At 35.7% G+C, this 15,732-nt stretch overlaps 1 protein-coding gene across 4 annotated transcripts in view; it reads left to right on the plus strand.

Moving 5' to 3' along the window:
- The window catches only part of elfn1b (extracellular leucine-rich repeat and fibronectin type III domain containing 1b), a 115,062-nt gene that overhangs the window by 72,851 nt on the left and 26,479 nt on the right, over window positions 1-15,732 (plus strand). For all 4 annotated transcript variants that reach the window (XM_051889602.1, XM_051889593.1, XM_051889615.1 and 1 more), the window contains exon 2: window positions 9,283-9,354. The gene's annotated coding sequence lies outside the window, so the exon portion shown is untranslated. The remainder of the gene's footprint in view (window positions 1-9,282; window positions 9,355-15,732) is intronic.

The following is a 15,732-nucleotide window of genomic DNA, read 5'->3' on the forward strand; positions in this document are numbered from 1 at the left end:
ATGTGAATAGGCATTTAGGCATTGTAATTGTATCATTACAATAATAAATGCACAAGATTTATTGACATAGACCACATGTTTAATATGGTAGTTTCCTTACATCTACTATAATTGTTAGTTTTGAGAGTATTTAAATTAATCAGTGAATACGTGGATTCACATTCAATATTAGATTGTCCTGATGGACTAGTGGTAGAAATTTTGTTCAGCGTGCCAGAGGTTCTGGGTTCTAATTCACCCTCGTATAATTTATTTAATTTTTTCTCATTAAAACCAATGATGTTCATCAGTGAATGTATATCAAGAGCAGGGACGCGATTATGTGCATTTTGTTTTGTGATTCCACCGAAACGAATAGAGAGTCTCCACAACAGTGTTAAGCAGTAGATTGAAGCGCTTGTTCGTGTGAAGACTGCGCACTGTGCATGAGCGCCAAGAGAACACTGTTGCACCACTGATAACAGCGGCAACGAGCACTCAACATGATTTCAAAAACAACATCCCAGCGCCAGATCGCCTATTATTTATGAATTGCTAATCAACTAGAGATGTTTCTTTTGTATTAGATACATCCGAGCCGCGAGATGTTTCAAAAAGTGGTAGTGGACAATGTCGACACTTCAAAAAGTGGACAATGTCGACCCTGGCAAAAAGTGGTGGGGACATGTCCCACCCATCCCATCCACAAATTACGCCTATGCACAAAAGTAATGAAACCCATTACTTTTCATAAAAAGTAACTAAGTAATGCAATTAGTTACTTTTTTTAGGGAGTAATGCAATATTGTAATGCATTACTTTTAAAAGTAACTTTCCCCAACACTGCTGATTACTGATTGACTCCTTGTGATCATTTTCCCCATTGAAACACCTTATGCCACAAAATGACATATTCATTTTGTTTAAGTTATGATTAGTTGAACCCTGAAACCTTTGAAATAAATAAATAAAGATAATTTTCTTAATCAGTATTTATGTTTTGTATTCCAGTAAAACAACATCTGAACATCCTTTAGAAAAAAAAAAAAATGTTCATTTACTTGAGAGGAAAAATTGCATAAGACATTAAGGTTTGTTGTCATGTAATATATCTTGAAATTAGGCAAATTACCTTCCCAGCAATTGTTTTTATTGCTTTAAGCATAAATCTGACCAAGTTTATTGAAATTTATGCTTTAAAACAGTCTAAGAGTGGGGTAAGATAAATAAATGTAATATAAGATATATTTTCTGAAATCTGAATATTTTCTTAATATCCTATGCAATTTTGTTTCTCATTTACATATATCTTGTTTAAGGATCTTTTAATGGGAAAACAAGTCAAAAATACTGATTAAGAAACAGATTTTTTCAGTGAGTATATTATTTATGTAATTCTCTTTGGGAGAACCCTCTGCATGCCGTCATTAATTTTGCATTTCATGTTAATCTCTTTTTTTGTACTTCTACTTTCTCCTTCTGATATGTCAAAATAATGAGGTATCACTCATTTCCAGTGATGTGATACTATCACCTAGTAAGCTTGAAATTCAGCTGGCATCCCTAGCTATCAATTAAAACGGCATGATCTGCAGTAACCTCCGTTGATTAAGATTCTGCCGGTGTGTGGAGGGTTCCAAATGGCGTAAAATTGGTTGGGGGCGGGTGGTGGATGCTTCATTTGAGTATTCAACAGATCTGATGCTTCTCCATGTGCTGTTTACCAGAACACTGTGTCATCTTTTTTGTGCCATGCAGTCGAAACGAGTGGGCAGATTTCACATAAATGTTATTGTAGATGCATTTTCATTTTTTTATTTTTTTTTTGCAAATATAAAGCAAATAAAAAATGCACAGACTCTAGAACATTTAACTAACAAAGAAAACTAACAAAATTATCAAACTATTCGGACAACAAATTTTTTATTAATTGTATACATTTATAACAATTAAAACAACCCAGTATTTTCTTGCTGAAGTATTTCCTCCCCCGCTACCCCAAAGGGTGGTGTACACTATACCCAATGCCTGCTTCATCCTACTGTGACTGGAATACTAATGAATATATAAGTGTTTGGTTATTCACCCATTGATTTCTGAAACAGATGATGCAACCAGGAGGTCCTTGAAAGAAATTGTAGAACACTCCGTGAAGTATCGCTCACACAAAACAAACACGTACACACACTGTCGGCACAATTATAGCACCTGTTCTACCAAACGTGTGCTATCCCTGTTTTCTGCTAGGTTATTGAAACTGGATTTGATGATTTGTGGCTTACTGATGCAATTTTATGCTTTTCTGGGTCACTGCAATGTAATGGCCAAGAGACGAATACATATGAGTGTGTGAGAGAATATAAGAGCAAAAATACAGTAAGAAGCTTACACAGACTGTATACCTCTCACAAACGACCCACAAACGTGGAATCAATGCATCCATATTTTATACTGATTCAGAGATGCTGCTCTGCTTAGAAATGTAAATGCATCCACTCCTGTCCTTGCCAATTCCTTAAATCCTCATATTCTGTCATTCCCCTTTCTTTCCTCCTTCCCCTTGCTATCTCCAAAAAGAAACATTAAATGGATAGTCTACCAAAATTACTTACTCAAGCTATTTCCCAACCCATATGACTTTCTTCATACACATAAGAATCTTTCAACACATAAGACTCAGGCTCATTGGAAAAGTGGCAACATTTCTGCATAATGATATTATGTTGCTTATTGCACATTTCTTGATGCTTTCAAAGTGAAATGTCCAGTGAGTGATACTAAAAGCACTTTCATTTTTATCCAAAACAGATGAATGTGATTCTGGCAACATTTTATTATGTTTGTTATGTTGTCCATTGAGTAGCACTAAAAGGTTAATGCTCCACAACATATGAAAATAACGTACCAGGTACACTAAAGCAGATGTGAGATAAAAACACATTTGCTGAAGCAACCATGCCAGTAAGTTGGCTTCTACAAGTATTTGAATTCTTTGTGACTCGTGTTTCAAGGGACTCATACCAAAGCGTGCAGTGCTGTACCAGGTGAGCTACAGAGCAAGTTTACTAGGCAAATTCAGGTTAATTGGGATAATTTTTGCTATCAAGATGACTGGATTAACCTGAATTAACTCCTACGTCAGAAAAGCCATACTTACGGAGCTTTTTAGGTGATGCAGAAGTCGAAATTTATTCATTTACAAACAGTGTTAAGGAAAGTTACTTTTAAAAGTAATGCATTACACTATTGCATTACTCGCTAAAAAAGTAACTAATTGCGTTACTTAGTTACTTTTTATGAAAAAATATTTTTACTTTTTCTCACCTGGGCTGGGCTTGCTTGTTTGTTTTTTAATAACATCAAAAAAGTTCTATTTTTGACAAATGTTACACCAAAAATGAAATGAATAAGCCTCAGGCTGAAGGAAATGCATATTTACACCTGTACAGTAGAGGGTGCAGCTCAAACAAACCTTGCAGCTGTGCTGCCATTCTGGATTAAAGAAGAATAGGATACAGGAGAAGGAAGTTCAAAACTCTTATTTCTAAATCTAATCTAAAGTAATTTTTGCTTATTAGTATGGTTGAATTAGATCATTGAGGGTCAGCAGCAAAGACATAAAGTGAGAATAAATACATAAAGTATATTTGTGTAATTTAATATAGTTAATTATTACAGGTTTGCGTAAAATTCTGAGATTGCATTTCACTGTTTTTATTCATTTTGAGGAATACTGAATGTTTACGTGCAAGTGAGATGAGTAAATGAATGTTCTCATTTAGTCTAGAACTACAATTACCATCATGTTCACACAGCGCACACAACACTTCTGTACTTTATTTCTCTCAACATGGGGAGAGGAGAGCTGTCAGTGAATAAATGTGAAAAAGTAACTTGCGTTACTTATTTGAAAAATATTTTGTTGTAAATTGAAAAAGTAATGTGTTACTTTACTAGTTACTTGAAAAAGTAATTTGATTACGTAACTCAAGTTACTCGTAATGCGTTACCCCCAACACTGTTTACAAATCATGCACTATATATATGGTAAAAGTGTTTTCAGGTCAAAACATAGTTTTGTGAAAGGAACCGTGTAAAAATAAGTCTTTATTTATCGATCATCTGCCCTGTAATCATACAAAATTTGGGTGAACAGGAATAAGTTGTTGGTGTTATATTGCCACTAGTGTTCATTCATGCTTGAAACTGCAGTGAATTGTATTTATATTTATATTTTATATATTATATTTCATTAGTTTGCAAAAATGTACATAGAGGCATGTTTTTCCAATCAGCCAACCTTTACATACATCTTTTCTATACAATGACCACAGGCTGTCAAGTTCCAAAAAGCACAATTAAAACACCATAAAAGTAGTTCAAAAGACTTGTACACTATACTCCTGAAGCCACACGATAGATTTGCGTGATCCTTGGAAAGGATTTAAGTGAACATTCTTCAAAATGTAAAAAAAAAAAGTATCACTTAAAAAATGGGGCCAAATGCAATAATGTAAACGTTAATAAAAAAAAAATGTGAACACAAAGTTAAAACCTTTATTTTCCCAGCAAATAGACACATACATTCCCTTCCTGCTGGCTCTCTAGAAACCATTTGCTGAAATGCACAACCCGCTGTGAACTCATTAACCTGGCAATTAATTTGAAGAAAGTTTATCTACACTATATAAGGTCACAGCAAAGATGGCAGTAATGTACCACAGTATGTCAAGTTAATTGTACTGAAAGACACCTCTCCGTAAGCACCCTGTTCATTTAATTACCACCAGTTAAAAGGACAAAAGAACAGTCAGTGAATGGGAAAACACAGAGAGAGAGAGAGAGTAGTGCGAAAGTGAGACGACTCTCGATAATACGATACTGGATCTTTGACTGATCTGAATCTGACACCCAATAATCTCTCTATTTCATTTGGATGAATGGATGGTTGGAATGAAAGACTGCAAAATATCAAATTCCTAATTATTATCAATCCGCTCCATAGTTCCCTTGCATGGAGTCAGACTTTTCTAGGGCTGCCTCATTGTCAAAACCATGCGGTGCACTGAAACGTTTACTCCCTCGAATTTCCCAGAATGCAACATCACTTTTCGGTCTTTAAAAGAGAGATTCTGTTTGTAATCATCTTTTATCTTTAATGTGCATAAAAGAAAACAATCCTACAAACTTACAATACGTATTATACAGAAATTAGATTAGAAGAAGAAATTAGAAAAAGATCGAAAAAGACTCACTTTTTATTTTTATTATATTTGTTAATGCCATCATGCCATTATGTACAATATCTGTTTTGTTTAATAATAAAAAAAACCACTGGACACTCTAATATTTCATAATGGCACATTTTTAACAGCTACAAAGATGCAGGTTTTTGTATCATAATACAGCAATGTCATTGATCAGTTTCATCTATGTTTTAAAGGTGCTGTATGTAATTTTTTTGACTGTACTAAAGCATAAAAATAATCCAGCGTTAGCATCAGTTCTGGCAGGTCACGTCAGTCAAGCTCGCATCAGCTGACTCCCAGGTGACTCACGTCAACCTATAGGAATACGACGCCTATCACAGCATCAATATATAAGCTCCTCAGTATTATCAGTACCTATCGCATTTCTCAGGAGCTAATTACCCTCCTCCATCCCCAGCTCCTCCTCTCTTCAGTCAGGATTTGGCCTTATGATTCCCCTGAATCAGACCAATTCTTGAAATATGTGTACGTTAAATTATTGACATTAATGATATCTGCATATGTTGGTTCTGTTCTGTTTACCCTAAGGGGTGTTATTGCTGCTCTCCCTGCTCTTATCCATGCTAGGCTGCATGGATGCGCAAGGAGTTCTTGCCCAGAACAGAACCATACCGCCAATACAAACTCTATGCATTATCAATCATATTTGACAATAGTGGTCCTGACAGAACCATAATATGCTTGCAGATATTTAGGAAACACGCTAAGTTCACATGCTTGTTTCTCCAAAAAACAAAGCTACAGCCAGTTATTCTAGTTCAAAATGTATGTTCCGTGTCAGAATGTCTGTTTTTGTTTTGGTCTGTCTGATCTTGCCAACTGCCAATTTACCCAATAGTATTTGACACCCCTGGGTTGCCAGTTGGTGGAAAACACAGCTTATTGCAGCCTTGGACGCAAGCAAACGAACTGGGTTAGAGATCGCAACCTACCCAACCTAAAAAGCCTCAGCATCCATCTGTCCAGTATGTCCAGAGACATTAATTGCGAATAAATCAACTCATCGCCTTCCACTTACAGTTGTGCTCATTCCTGTTGTGTGTCCTCAATCTGGAAACCCACATGAGCGTCCATTCTGTGGAGGAGGGGGCGGGAGAAACAAGTCTCTCTTCAATATTTTGAATTTGGACTGCAGTATCCATTTCAACCGCTAGCTGTCAATACATACTGTGCCTTTAAAACCTGACATTCGTTGTGACCTGCGTGACCATCGTCCCAATATTTTGAGGATCAAGGTCATTGGTAGTGTCTGAATTCATGTTCACAGATTCACACAGGGGCAAAGAAATGAAAAGAGATATTACAGAAATAATAACAATCCATGAACATTGTAAAAATAAAACGCTTTTGTTCTAATGTTTTGGGAATGTTATTAAAGACCAGATAACTTAAAACAAACATTACTGGAAGAATGTTTCTTTAGAACTTTGAGAGAACCTTTCCAGAATGTTCTGAGAACATTCCCTGTTAGCTGGGTTTGTCTTGTTTTAGTAAAGTAAAATCATCTAAACATCCTTTAAAGGATTAGTTCACTTCAGAATTAAAATTTCCTGATAATTTACTCACCCCCATATCATCCAAGACGTTCATGTCTTTCTTTCTTCAGTCGAAAAGAAATTAAGGTTTTTGAGGAAAACACTCCAGGATTTTTCTCCATATAGTGGACTTCACTGGGGTACACCGGGTTGAAGGTCCAAATTGCAGTTTCAATGCCGCTTCAAAGGGCTCTACACATTTCCATACGAGGAATAAGGGTCTTATCTATTGAAACGATTGGTCATTTTCTAAAAAAAAACAAAAATGTATATACTTTTTAACCACAAATGCTCATCTTGCACTGCTCTGCGATGTGCCACACATGATATAATCACGTTGGAAAGGTCAACGCGTGACATCGGTAGGGCGAAAAACTCAATTTCTTCACCAACTTCAAAATCATCCAATATTGTTTTTACCTTTTTTTCTTTTTTTTTTTTTTGTAAAGGGTGTTTGGCTTAATCTTTGCACGTTTGCTTTGTAGACACTGGATCTGTACTTTCATCTACGTCATGCGTGACCTTTCTAACATGATTACATAGTGCGTGGCTCATTGCAGAGCTAGTGCAAGATGAGCATTTGTGGTTAAAAACTGTACAGTATACATTTTTTTTTAGAAAATGACCGATCATTTTGCTAGATAAGACCCTTATTCCTCATCTAAAGCCCTTTGAAGCTGCATTGAAACTACAGTTTGTAGTACAATGCATTGGAAGCATGTAGTTAAACAACACAGTACAGGTGGCGATAGAATTTCCTTTAAATGTCTGTGCCATTCAACCAGATGTTTTGCTAACCCTATGACTAAGTTGCTCAGCAAGATTGTAGAGACTTGAGTATTAAAAAACACCTATCAATCACACAGAACATTCTTGCAAACGCATAAATGTACAAACAGCCACTTAGAAAGACAAATGGTCTAGTTTCCCATCAACATAGTCTGCTGTGATTTTGTCAGAGACAGGCTATTGAAATCTATTGAAATGGTTGCTATCTCAGATTTGTGATATCTCTGATGCCTATTTTGTGTGTGTATGACTGTAAAGGTGTCAGGTTGTGGAGACGGAGAGAGAGATTGCCACAGGGCATATTCCTTGGAGGCCTCTCAATCCTGGGTCAGTGTGACTTAATAGAGCAGATTTCAGGAACAGTAGGATCTGTATGTAGGGCACACAAATGGGTGGATCAGAGCAAGAGAGTTTTTCCTTTCGAAAAGCGAATAAATACATAAATTAATGTCAACTACGTGTTTCTTAGAAGAAGCTACAATAAGTTACCGCTAAAGTAAGTCGTTACCCGATTGTTCCATATTGAACAAAGATTAGAGGAACAAGAATATTCAATTGTAATGTTGCTGCCGTACAAGATCTAAACTGGAAAAGATTTGCTTCCAGAACTTTGATGAATGAGGTGAAAAGTTTCTTGGCACAATGTCTTTTTGAACTCATTTTAGAGGCAATGTAATATTTAGATCTAGGGTCCATGGAAAGCATTCTAGTGCACGTGACCTCTGTTGAATTTGTTAAATATTGCACATGGAGTATTATGATCTCATAAAATGTGGACATAATGAAGGAACAGTGTCTGCTCCACAGCATGCAGTAGATTTTCTACAAAGCCTTTTAAACAAGCGTGCCGAGGAAAAGATTTCTGTTATATGGCTGTTCATTTCATCAGAAATCCACAGTGAAGGCGAATAGTTGGTTATAGACATTGTGGGTGTACTGTAAGATCTCCGGCTGCCACTTCAAATGAATCCATATGTAGGAAATAAATAAAAAGCATCCATTATGATGGAATCCAATGCATTTATATACGCCAACCTTTGTTCAACGCCCAATTCTTTTCATGTCAAATAATTCTATTATGATAAAGCAGTGATATCCCTACTTGTCTAGAAAATTAGAAGGCAATGAATTTGGATAAAAGCCCTTTGAAGACACTTTAATCCTTGTGATATATTCAAACCTGTGTATCAATGTCAGATTACATTTTTACGATTTCTGAAGAAAAGCATACAGTACATAATTCAGCCATACTTTTATTAAACGGGTAAGAAACAAGTAAGATTTCCATAATAGTTCTAATGAACTTGTCTTTTAAATAAACAATAACCATGTTTACATATTTATAAACATGTTTATTGTGTATTTAAAAGACATACATATATATATGCAACACATTAAGTTTATTAGTTTATGATAAAACGGATGGAAATTTTATATGCAATTCAAATACATAAATCTTATATTTAGGCCTAAATATTTTTGAGCTATACATGATATTGTCGTAGAAATGGCTCAGGTACCTGCTTCAATATAATTTATAGTATTTTATACTGCCTGATTGTTGTCTTCCAGACAAAAAACAACAAACAAAAAGATTAGGGTTATCATGAATAATTTTGTAATACATATTTTTTGATGAATAGGAGTGCTTTGAATCATTTGTAATGTCTCAAACTTATGACTCAAGTCTTATATCTGTGTGTTTGCAGATTTTCTCAAAGGCGCTTTGATTGGATACTTGAGAACCCGGGAGCACCAATCAGATCTCTCCAGCTGTGTGGGTAGGACATCCACATCTACACAGATACACGATTTAGACCTCTAGTTATGGCCTAATGATAGTGAGCACATTTGATAAATGATGACCAAAGGAAAAATACAATAAATAGGGTGCAAAAGAGATACTTACTATTCAGTTTCCATCTCATTTGCTGTAGACACTGCAAATGAGGAACGCTACTGGAGGAAAATTAAATATATTTTCATCTTCTTTCTTTGCTAACAAGTATAAACTGGTATTATGCTAAATCTGCTTTTGTAAACTGAAAACACATAAAGTAATGCTACCAAATCCAAATACACATAGTCAATAGTGCTGATCAGCTGAGAGCCAAGGCCAAAGGGTCAGATGTACAGTAATTTCTCTTAGTTTAGTTGTGATGATACAGCTGACACCGAGGTCAGAGCTAAACGTCTGTAGCTTCATTCTGTACTGCACCTCTGGGTGATGTGGTCTTTAGCTTTAAGCTTTGATTTCAGGACAGAATGTTCTGGCACTGAAAACATTTACTTTATCTTACAGTCAGGCTCTTGATGTTCAAACACTCCACAGCACTGGACTGTCCTTCACAGACAAATTATACACCCCCCGGTGATTGTTTTAGATGCCATGTGAAAACTGCCAAGGGGTTTGTCTATTCTACTTTAGGACACAAGCAGTACAAGAATTGTTGTAAAGACTGTCAGGAATACTGCGGAAACTGAGTAAAACTAAAAAAACTAAAGTGAAAGGATTGCCAAAAAAAAATTTGGAATCTAATAATAATTTCTATAGAATCATTTATAATAATTAATTTTAAAAAATGGAATTTCAGGTTATCCTGTTCAATGTTAGATCATTATAATTTTATTCCATCATATTCCATTTTATTCCATAGTTCTAAATTATAAGACCAAACCCACTAGCAATTCTGTATACATCTTATAGAAGTTTCAGACAATGAAAATTGAAAAAAATTACGAAACAATTTTAAAACTTAAAGGTGGGAAGGTAGTAATTTCAAAAACGATGCTGGACATTATTGACATTTGAAATCAACCCAAACAAACCCACCCCTCTCTTCATTGCTCCGCCTCCAAAACTTACCCACCAATCCTAACCACCCTGCTCCGAGTCGGTCTCAAACCCTGGCCCGTTCTCTGCTGGCAGGCGAGGCGAGTGCACTGACAATGGCACTAAACACTGCATTGAGCTGTCGACAGTGGCCAGTGGTTTACCTGCACAACTCTCACTATCTGGCCACTGTTACACACGCAATGCGAGAGTGGATGTCTGTTTATCACAGCTGAGGCGCAACAAAATAACGCTTCACAAAAAATAAAGCACAGATGATGAACGAACGACAAGGAAGTTATTTCATTCATCTTCGGAACACAAATGAAGATCTTTTTAATGAAATCTGAGAGCTTTCTGTCCCTCCATTGACAGCTACATAACTGACACTTTCAAGCCCCAGAAAGGCAGTAAAGACATCATTAAAGTGATCCATGTGACTCCAGTGACTTAACCTCAATTTAATGAAGCGACGCAAGTGCTTTGTTTGTGCAAAAACACATCATTTACCACTTTATTTACAAAATATTAATCTTCAATACAAGTTCACGCACCTCGTGGTGCTCTCGTGAACGCGTTGGAGATTTATATTTTGTAAATAAAGTAGTTGCGTAGGCTGTCAATGGAGGGACAGAAAGCTCTCAGATTTCACTAAAAAGATCTTCATTTGTGTTCTGAAGATGAATGAATGTAACACGGTTTTGGAACGACATGAGGGCGAGTAATTAATGACAGAATTTTCATTGTTGGGTAAACTAACACTTTAAGAATTAATCAGTTACTGAAATTTTCTTGTAAATAGTCAATATGGGGCATTTAAACTTGGGCACATACAAAAGTGAAAAGTCAGTGCTGCTTTTCAAAAGTTTATGGTCAGTATTTTTTTTTTTTTTTTACATTATAACGTTACAAAAGATTTACTGTCACTATTTAAGCAATATATTTACTGTATTTACTGTTACTTTTGATCAATTGAATGCATCCTTGCTGAATAAAATCATTATTATTATTATTATTTGACAAAAATCTTACTGACCCCAAACTTTTGAATGGTAGCTTTGCGTTACATAATTTTCTCCAAAATATGATGCCATATTTTAACACTGGAAAAATACCCACTGTAAATTTCCACACCACATCACAACATAATTTCTTTTGACACGTTCTCTGTAATGAAAATCCCTCATATATAATGAATGTTGACACCTACCCCATACAGTAGATCAGAATGTAAGTTATACTTACTTCCCTCTTGCTAAATTATTGAGAGTTAATGGCGAGCAGAAATCTTGAAATGCTCAAAAAAAAAAAACCTTGAAACTGATCAAAGAGCAAGATGGCCAATCACAATGGGCCTGGCAGGCTTGTGTAATTGTTGCGTCACTCTGTCTCAGATGACCTTGCTAGCTTGCTCTTTCCTGGTCCCAGCTGAATAAAGTTAGATTGAGATTCATGGGCTTTCTCCTGCACTCCCGTCCTCTGACTAATGCATATCTTTATCCATTCCTCTTTCCTCCTCCCCTCCAACCAGCCTGCTTCTCCTTTGCCAATAAAAATTTATTTTATTTTATTTTTTTCTACAGAGCAGTGGATTCATTACTTGGTTGGAGAAAGAAAAATGGACAGAAAAAGAAATAGAGAAAGAAAGCTCATTTCTTTTCTCTTTTCCTCACATATAAACACACACACAGAAAAACACACTTACGCAGGTAACATATACAGTGGGTCCAAATGTCTGAGCCCAATAGTGAAAATTCACTATTGCATTGATAATAAGAAATGTTCTTGAGCACCAAATCGGCATATTAGAATTATTTCTGAAGGATCATGTGACACAGAAGACTGGAGTAATGATGCTGAAAAATCAGCTTTGCATCACAGGAATAAATAACATTTTCAAATATATCAAAATGGTTATTTTAAATTGCCCTGTTTTACTGTATTTTTGATCAAATAAATGCAGCCTTGGTGAGCACATCGTTTCTAATTCCACTTTAGAAATTAAAAAGCAAGGATATAGAGACTACAATACTTCTTAGTAGAAACTGAGTCATAAGTAAGCACACAAACCGCCGACAGTGAAGAAAATATCTATGCTGTCTTCAAAAACCGACTAGATGAAGGCATCTAGACAGGATGTTAAGCAAACATTGAATTCAGATGTGTCTCAAAGACTTCCTATTGCCTGTGACGACAGAATATGTTTCAGATTAGATAGAGATGGAGAAACCGGAGTGAAAGGAACATTTACAACAAACAGTTATGAATCAGGTTTATAGAGACCTCAGACTCTAAAAATTTCTATTATGCTGGGCTGTGTTTGTTGTGCTGAAAGAGAGAGGACAAACAGATGCAATAAAACACAATTGTGCGTCTGTCAGTCTTAAGGTTAAGCCATGGCTCTGTGTTCCCTCACCTCTGTATGCAGCTAATAGGATTTAGAGGTTTGGGATTCATTCGCTTACAAAGCTTTGACTCCCCCAAGACAACATAATCCCTCCTTAGCACAGCTAATAGAAACCTAGCAAGAATTTACTCACCTCCGTCGAGGGGTATATAGTTTGCCTGTCAATTTTTCATTCAAAGTAAATACGATCTATCAAAAGGTCCTGTTGAACACTGATGTCATGAGATGGGAAACAACAGGTTGGTTACAATGGCTGTATGCTATTCAAGGGAACGGTGGCTGGCCATATCAGTGAAGCCGCATAATGAGGGGGATCAGCTGCTGATAGATGTTTAAGCTTAAGGCTTAAGGTTTGCTTTGGCTCTATCCCAACATAAATCTATGCAGATCCAAGGGAAAAATACATCCAATATATCTAAAGCATTTATTTAAGTAAAGGGCTTAATTTGTGCAAGAACAAGATACAGAACCTGTGGATTTGGATCTGAAAGCTGTTATTGCATCATTCTCACCCACTTCAGTTACATTTGAACAACATTAATGCTATGATCTTTACCAGTGTTTCATGAAAAATCAAGTTTAAAACTAATAATGTTGTCTATCAACCAAACTTAGAGTGTTTTCCATTTCCATTGAGTGCGTTTACATGTTCCACAAAAATATAGATATCCAAAATCAGCTCAAGAAAGTTTGAAATCACATATTTTTGAACACACATGGACATGTTAAATAAGCCATGAGAATGATAGTAAAATTGTTTACAGAGCAAGGTCATGGGCAAAAAGCATTGGTTTTGCTTAAACCGTTTACCTGATTAAAAAACAAAAAAAACATACAGTTTAAGGTGTTTTAATGACCTACATTACAATCTCAGTCTCTTGATAATAAGAATAAGGGCTACAGTGCATGTAAACATACTCATTGCTTTACATTACATTAGCTGGCAGAATCCAAAGCTTGTTGTTTTTGTAGAAATATATTTATTTAAATTTATATAATATTTATTTATTTATATAATTAAATACTTTAATAATAATACTAAGTCTCTTATGCTCACCAAGGTTGCATTTATTTGAGTATATAAAAGTATATTTGTAAAAATGCATTACAATTAAAATTTTAATAATTTAAAATAACAGTGTCACATGATCCTTTAAAAATCATTATAATATGCTGAATTGGTGCTCAATAAATATTTATTATTATTATCATCAATGTTGAAAATGGATCATGTGACACTAAAGACTGGAGTAATGATGCTGAAAATACAGCTTTGCATCACAGGATTTTTTTTTATTTATTTATTTTTTTTATTTTTTTTAATATATTCAAATAGAAAACAGCTATTTTAATTGTAATAATATTTCACAATATTACTGTTTTTACTGTATTTATGATCAAATACATGCAGTGAGCAGAAAGACTCTTAAAAACATTAAAAAAATCTTACCGATCCCAAACTCCCCAAACGGCAGTGTATATGTATATAATTACCAATATATATAATTGTTATATATATAATATATACTGATCGCGCGCTGTCTGAGAGAACTGGGATCACACGTAAGAAAGAGAGCGCTTCTGGTCTGAGTCATTCAGCGCGATTCCGCCTATCCCGCCTTCACAAATCGTGATTGAAAGCATGCAGTTCGCAATGTGTGTGTTGTCATCATTAATTTTAAAGTATTTTCACACCCCTGAGGCTGACATTGTTTCTGCTGCTGCCGTAGGTGTCTTTGTGCACAAAAATTCTGCCAGTTACGTCACGTGAGGTATCGGTCTTTGGTATCAGGGGTATTTTTATGAGTACAAGTACATGAGCTTGGTATCGGTATCGGTGCATCCCTAAAAATATCTAAAATTTGTATGTTTTCTGAGAGGAGTAGGCTACCTTTCCTTTGTCCATGGAAAAAGCCGTTTTTCTCTGCTCGCTTCACCACTCGCGCTTCCCCTCAGCAACTTCCTCATTAGTCCAAGTTTGGTATTGTTTTAAAGCGCAACTTTGTGAATATTCATAGCGATTTTTTTGATGGCTTGAGTCTGGACCAATGAAGTATGATTTTCAAACTCATGCCGATGTAAACAAATTGATCTTACTTACCATGACTGAACCATGACTTTTGAAGGTTTTTTATTGAAAATAAATAGAATAAAAATTTGCACACATTACACACATGTATATACAGTATATATATTTGTCAAACTATCTCTACCTATCAAAATAGGCATTCTTGGCCAGGATAAGCTGTTGATGGGACTTTTAGCACTTGACTTTCATTTCATTCAAACGGAACAGGTACTGTTTTTACATTTGTACATTCACACTCCAGCATTCTTCTCCACTCTCGAGGTCTAGCCTAGACTTTTATCTGCATAACGTACGCACTTTCTTTGAGATGTGAATTGCAGTGCCAAAAATACTCAAGACTTGGAAGGACTTGGTGTGAGACCTGGAAGCAGGGTCAAGAAGGAGACCCTCTGTTCAGGAGTAGAAACAAATATTAAACTGAGCTTATTCCCTGCGTTCCTTACAGGTGGCGGATTGTGTCCTCAGATCACGCTGTGCTGTATGAAAGCCTTGAGCACTGCACAGCGGACGGCATCTCTCCTCATCTATTCAGCTCATGTCTTTACTGCTGAATTTGCTGTAATTATGTTCTCACGATGTTGGCAGTGAGGTCAGTTTGGATAGCAGCATTGGGATGGACAATATCACATTGAGACTAACATGAAGATTAACCCATGAGGTCTCTGCCCAGAGCACTATAACAATAAAAGCGTAAAAAGAAATAATAGCATTGGTAGCCTGCATTGTGGTTGCTCAAGCAGGCAATAATAATAACAGAAGATAAAGAAATCCAATAAAAAAACCCAAAACCACAACAACCAGTGAGGAGTCAAATTACACTCAACAAGAAA

This window comes from Ctenopharyngodon idella, chromosome 1 (genome assembly GCF_019924925.1).
Source record: "Ctenopharyngodon idella isolate HZGC_01 chromosome 1, HZGC01, whole genome shotgun sequence".
Lineage (NCBI taxonomy): Eukaryota > Metazoa > Chordata > Actinopteri > Cypriniformes > Xenocyprididae > Ctenopharyngodon > Ctenopharyngodon idella.